A 7282-nucleotide genomic window follows, 5' to 3' on the forward strand; every position below is an offset into this window, starting at 1 on the left:
AACACAGTATTCACCACCAAGACCATGAGGAATGTTGGTGAGCAGGACAGCAGCATCACCAAGAAGTTCAATGGTGGCTCTCCCTATAGGCCAGGGCAGATGATAGTGGAAGTTGTCCCTGAATTTTTTTTTTAAATTTTATTTATTTATTCATAGAGAGAGAGAGAGGGGGGCAGAGACACAGGCAGAGGGAGAAGCAGGCATCATACAGAGAGCCTGACACGGGACTCGATCCAGGGTCTCCAGGATCACGCCCCGGGCTGCAGGCGGCGCTAAACCGCTGCGCCACTGGGGCTGCCCGTCCCTGAATTTTTTGAAAGAAAAAATGGAAACGATAAGCAATCCTTTCTATCCACCAGCAGTGAAGTCCAGGTGATAATGCTTAGCCACCAGCAGCCAGGGATTTATAATTATTGGAACAGCAGACAAGATTCGAATGGCAACCAAGCGGGCCTGATCCGTAGGGAGTTAAAGAGATGATTAATAAAGCACAGCATCCCTAGATTCAAGTCGATAGGGCAACAGCTTATTGCTTAATATATATGATAAAATTAAAAGAGTAAGAATAAATGATCCAACATTTGAAGCTAGTCTTCCCAATTTAAAAAATATCATGATTCCTAGTCAAGTTTCCAGATATAAGCTACTTTTCAGGTCCATAACCCACTGACAAAAGAGATGGCCCCAGGGGAAGAATCCTGCAACGCCATTCCTTTCCCAGTGCTTACCAAAGGGACCCACAGACATTTATGTGGGTAAATTTACTGTATATACTATACATTTACTGTATGCTGTGGAAAGAGAAATATCCAGACATTAAAAGGACTATTAGACCGAGGGTCTGAGTTGACCCTGACACTTGGAGACATGAAACATCATCATGTCCCCTTGTTAGAGTGGAGTCATATGGGGGTCAGGTAATAAGTGGAATCCTGGCCAAAACCCCACTTGCAGTGGACCCACTGGGTCTGCTGACTCACCTGCTGGTCATTTTCATGATACCTGAATATGTAGTTGGGATTGACATATTTGGCAGTTGGAGTCATCCCTACATGGAGTCCTTGGCTATATGAAGAAAGCCAAATGGAAGTTTCTGAAGTTGCCTCCCTCCCCCCAATGACTAAATAGTACATCAAAAGTAGTATCATATTCTGAGGGGCATGGTGGAAATCACTGTCACTTGTAAAGATTTAGACAATGCAAGGGTGGCGATTCCTACAATATCCTTTTCTCTCTTTTTTTGTATATATTTTTTTATTGGAGTTAGATTTGCCAACACAGAGCATAACACCCAGTGCTCATCCCATCAAATGCCCCCCTCAGTGCCTGTCACCTAGTCACCCAACCCCCTGCCCACCTTCCTTTCCACCACCCCTTGTTCGTTTCCCAGAGTTAGGAGTCTCTCATGCTCTGTCACCCTCACTGATATTTCCCACTCATTTTCTCTCCTTTCCCCTCTATTCCCTTTCACTATTTTTTATATTCCCCAAATGAATGAGACCATATAATGTTTGTCCTTCTCCAATTGACTTATTTCACTCAGCATAATACCCACCATTTGTTTCAACGTAATACCCACCATTTGCTTCAATGTGGATGGAACTGGAGGGTTCCTACAATATCCTGCTTAATTAAAAAATCTAGTCCCAGGGTTCTTGGGTGGCTCAGTTGATTAAGTGGCTGCCTTCAGTTCAGGTCATGATCCTGGCGTCCTAGGATCTAGCCCCACCTGGGCTCCCCGCTCAGCAGGGAGTCTGCTTCTCCCTCTCTCTCTGCTCCTCTCCCCTGCTCATGATCTCTCTCTCCCTCAAATAAATAAAATCTTTTTAGAAAATCCAGTCCCTAAATTAATGAGATGGATCCTAGAGAATGACTGTATACTACCACAAACTCAACCAAGAAGTAGTCCCATGGCTTCAGGTACATAACATGCAGCTATTGGTTTCGTAAATGCCTTCTTTCCTATCTCAATCAGGAAAGAGGACAGGAAACAGGGAGCATTCATATGAAAAAGACAACAAGTACATGTGCAATTCTGTCCAAGGGCTATGTTAATTTTTATACCCTCTGTCATAATGGAGTCCAGAGTGATATGGGCCATTTGGACTTCTGTCTGGTCATGATCACATTGACCTCTTACATCAATCAACATCATCATGTTGCTCAAAGAATAAGCAGGAGATAACCAGCATGATAATGGCCCTGGTAAGATACATGCACCAGAAGGTGAGAAAAAAACACTTTAAAGATTCAAGGACCTAATCATTCAGTACAGCTATCAGGAGGTCTAACATCAGAGGCATGCAGGGATCTTCTCTCCCAAGAGTCAAATTGCTGAATATTGTAAACCCTACTACAAAGAAGTAAACACAATGCCTAATAGGTCTGTTTGGGTTCTGGATGCAATATATTTCATATATGGGAATACATGTTCATACTCTGGTCTATATAATGGGTGAAATAAAAGGTTACCAGGGAGTTTTTTAAAGATTTTATTTATTTATCTATGAGAGACACACACACAGAGAGAGGCAGAGACATAGGCAGAGGGAGAAGCAGGTTCCCTGTGGGGAGCTTGATGTGGGACTCAATCCCAGGACCCTGGGATCACAACCTGAGCCAAAGACAGATGCTCAACCACTGAGCCACCCAGGCACCCAAAAGATTACCAGTTTTTAGCAGAGTCTACAGCAAGAAAAGACCCCATAGTAGATCCAAGCCATGGTGCAAACAACCATGCTACTTGGGCCATATCACCTGGCAGACCCTGTGTTGTTGGAGGTTTTGGTATTGAAAAAAATACAATGTTGAATTTATGGGAGAGCTATGGGAGAAACACAATGCAGGCTTCTAGAGTTTTAGGGAAAGGCAATGCCAGAGAACATACACACCTTTTGGAAAATAGATCCTGGCAAGCTATAGGCCATGAGAGAAATAGAATGCTTGACCATGAAACAGTGACCATGCATCTAGAAATGCCCATGATGTTCTAGGTCTTGTCAGACCTACCAAGTCTTAACATCAAGTAGGCCTAGCAGAAATTCATGACAATATGGAAATGGCACATCCAGGACCTAGCACAAGCTGAACCAGTAGACACCAGCAAGCTGCATGAGAAGGTTTCCCAAACTCTCATGTCACCCACCACAGCTACACCAGCACCTGTCCTTCGTCTCACACTCATGACCATATTGAAGGAGTCCTATATGACCAACTGAAAGAAGAAGAAAAATTCAGAATTTGCTTTACAGATGGGTTATCTTGATATACAAGGCAAATCCAAAATAGAAAGTGACTACATTACAGCCTCACTCAGGGGTAACCCTGAAAGATGGTGTAGAGGAAAAAATACCCAATGGATAGAACCACAGGATGTGCACCTGATCATCTACTTTGTGTGGGAAGAGACATGCCCCAAGATTACAATAAATCCTGACAGGCAGTGGCGAATGGCTGGGTCAGGACCCTGGAAGGAGAAAGATAGGAAAATCAGATTTAAAAACACACACACATATTCTGGAATGGAGGTGCATGGATTAATATAAGGGAGTGGGCACGAATGGTGAAGATTTTTGTATCAAATGTTACTGTCCATCAAAAGGGATCTACCATGGAAGAGCTACTATATATCAAGTAAACTAAATGATGCCTACCACCCTTCTTCATCATCTACCCAAACATAGGCAAAATGTGCTCCCAAAAGGTATAGCATAGTGGCAGGCACTGGGCAATGCACAGGCCCAAAAATATAGATGCACTCTCACTCAGGGTGATCTATTTGGATATTACGCTTCTAAATGTTTAAATTACCAGTAACAGTAACCAAAGCTGAAGGCCTGGCATGGTGCCATTTTCCAAGGAGACAAATCAGTCACCTGGTAGTAAGTTTACTGTAGTCAGCCACATCTATCCTGAAAGAACCAGCAGTTCATTTCCACAGGAATAGTTATCTATTTGGGGTATGGGTTTGTTTTCCCTACCTGCAGAACCTCAGCCATAAACACTATCCTGGTACTTAGCAAATGCATGATCCACAAGCATAGAATCCACCAAGGGTGACCCTCTTCACAACAAAGAAGGTACGGGAGTGAGCCCATGACCATGGGACCCATTGGTCATGTCACATACCACGACATCCAGAAGTACCTGGCCTCGCAGAAAACTAGAATGCAGGAAAGAGGGGTTGTTCAAGAAGCAGAGGTTGAGATTTATTGGGGAGTGACACCTGTGAAGGAAAAAGAAGGAAGCAGGTCTGGGGTAGAAGGTGCTATCAGACTTGGTGCAGACATGAGAAAGAGTCTGGCAGCCCAATGGGGGATTTCTGGAGCAAAGATTCCCATTGGAGGAGTTTCATGTTGGATAGAAACAGCTGGATTGAATCTTGTATCACTGCCTTGCTCAGTCATTGGCCAGAGGCTTCTTCAAGAAGAGTAGGATATTGGCTCAAAAGCTGAAGCCAACCCTCAAGGTGCTAACAGCTGGTGGCAGCCAAATACTCTTCTTGTAGGTAGGGAGAAAATCCTTTCTTGAAGAAGGATCTGAGTGACATACCTGGTAGGTCTATGCTGATCTACTTCTCTATGCATTTTCAGGGAGAAGCCCAGCCAGGGCTCTTGTGGGCCTTACAAGAGGGGCACGGGTGGGATAAAGCCAACCTCCCAAACACACTTCACTGGGTCTTGGGCTTAACTGTACTCATTGCCTTTCTCTTCCACTATCCATTCTAAATTCCCCTCAGCCATCACCTTGGCAGGTCTTGGTAGTTCATGTGATAGTTTGAGCCAAACCCTCATTCCTGAAAGATCAGAGTCTCCAGTAAACCACACCCTTCTCAGAGTGGGGTTCGTGCACATGCTGCTTATTCAGTTACAGCAGACTAGAGGACTGTCAGGGTGGGAGGTCATCCCCATTCTACACGTATTTCTCTCTAGTCTCATTGTGGAATGTTATTCTTATCCCCTGCCGACTAGAGTCAACTATACCCGATAAGATGGCAAATCCTGTTCTCGGCTACTGGTCATTGAACACAAGGAACGCAAAGGGTCCAAGTGCCAGTTGTATTTTACAGGTCAATGGGATCCTTGTGTCCCCCGGGGAAGACTTGTTTTTACACTGTAAAGCAGAGAGTTGCAGAGACAGGAAACACAAAATCCTCCAGCAGGTCACCGGGAGTGATGGCTAGTGCTGCCATCACTGTTTCCACTCCTTGATTCCTGAACCCTCTCTTTTTCCCATAAGGGACACAGCACCATATAGAAGCCTCCAATTTAATTTGTTCTGAGTGTCGTCCCTGAAATTACACCTTTAGGGGAAAGACTTGACAATATGATAAATCAGCCATGCCTTGATGTGAGAGTCATATTTACTACTGAATCATCACAAGCCTGTGATGCAAGTACTCTTATTTTCTCCATTTTACAAATAAGGAAACTGAGGCACAGACAGATTAAGAAACTTGCTAACCCCAACTTGTAAGTGGCAAGATATTTTAATTGGGCCATCAATAATACTACAAACCAAAGGAATGAGTATCTAATAGTAAAATTTCAAGCCTGCTTATTAGCTAATTTCTAGAAGCAGTGGAGCCAACAACATTCCACCCAAAATTTTTTGACATGCTTTCCAAAATGAATTGCCATTCCAGGATCTTCCAAGGTCTTGATTAGAAGCTCTAGCCTTGACAAATATACTGATGAAATGCAAGGCTCCTCTGAGATGTTTCACGTAATGAGTGCCATGCCATGGGCCTTCCCTTGTCCATTTCTCCTGGCCTATACCTGACCCTCAGTAGGGACCATGCCAAAATGCTGATCATTTCACTGTGGAAACAGAAAGCCCTAAAACCATCTGAGAGAAGCAGTTTGCAGATTTTAATGTGGCTTCCCTCTATTCTATTTTCTCTGGTGGGATTTACTTACAGGCATAAATATGAAAAATAAATATCACATATGATGATTTACAATTATTAAAATTAAATAAGAGAAAATCTTTGGCATTCACATTCATTTTCTTATTCGGAAGAGACATCCCATTCTACTGATTGCAATATAAATAAGTTTGGAATAATGATTGTGATATTCCATTAAACTAATGGATTCAATCTCATAAGTCATTTTTATGGATAAAATTTAAAATACTGTATTAATTCCAAACAGAATACATTTGCAGTTTGTTCCAGGAAAACAGATTACTACATGTAATGTCAACAGTCATTACTTCCTGGTGTTATTTACCTGATCCCAATTTCCTAGCTAATACCACCGTGTCTGTAATGAATAATGCACGGTATGAAATGTACACTGTGCAAAACACATCATATATAGTAGTTATTGGGATGTGCATTGCCTAATAAGATAATTTGTATTTCTTCCCTGCCTCCCACTATTTTTTTATCTAACATACACCTAAAAGAAACATTTGGCAGGAAGGGGACAGGATGTTCAAAGTGAGCAAATTTTTATGATTATTTATTTATTATTGAGATCTAAATGAACATGCATAATCACTACCCAGATCAAGATACAAAAAGTTTTCAGCACCCCAGAATGCTCCCCTGTGCTCCCTCCACATCTATACCCAGAACGCAACCACTATTCTGATTTGTATCCCCATATATGAGTTTCAAAGTGAGTAACTTCTTAAAAATGAAAAATTGGTCTTAAAAAAAAGGCGGGATGCCTGGGTGGCTCAGTCAGTGAAGCCTCTGCCTTCAGCTCAGGCCAGGATCTTGGCGTCCTGGGATCCAGCCCCACATCAGGCTCCCTGCTCAAGGGGGAGTCTGCTTCTCCCACTCCCCCTGCTGCTACCCCGACCCTGCTCGTGCTCTCTCTCTCACTCGCTCACTCTCTCAAATAAATAAAATCTTTTTTAAAAAATGCAAAATGGTTACTTAGAAATCTCCCAAAGTGAAGACTGACATTATTTGTCACCACTGTCAAGGCAGCTCAGGCGCCTTAGCAGTACAGCTTAACAAGATTTTGCTTTCTCCGGAAGCCAATAAAGTACATTGGACCCTTGAACAATGCAGGGGTTAGGGGCGCCAACCCCTGCACAGTCAAAAACCTGCATATAATTTTTGACTCCTCCAAAAGTTAACTATTAATAGCCTACCAGTAACAGAAACAGTCGAAGTAACACGTATTTCGTGCTTTATGTATGTCATACTGTACTCTTACAATAAAGTAAGCTAGAGAAAAGAAAATGTTATTAAGAAATTCATAAGGAGGGATGCCTGGATGGCTCAGCAGTTAAGCTCTGCTTTTGGCTCAGGGCCTGATCCTGG

Source organism: Canis lupus, chromosome X (assembly GCF_003254725.2).
Source record: "Canis lupus dingo isolate Sandy chromosome X, ASM325472v2, whole genome shotgun sequence".
Classification (NCBI taxonomy): domain Eukaryota; kingdom Metazoa; phylum Chordata; class Mammalia; order Carnivora; family Canidae; genus Canis; species Canis lupus.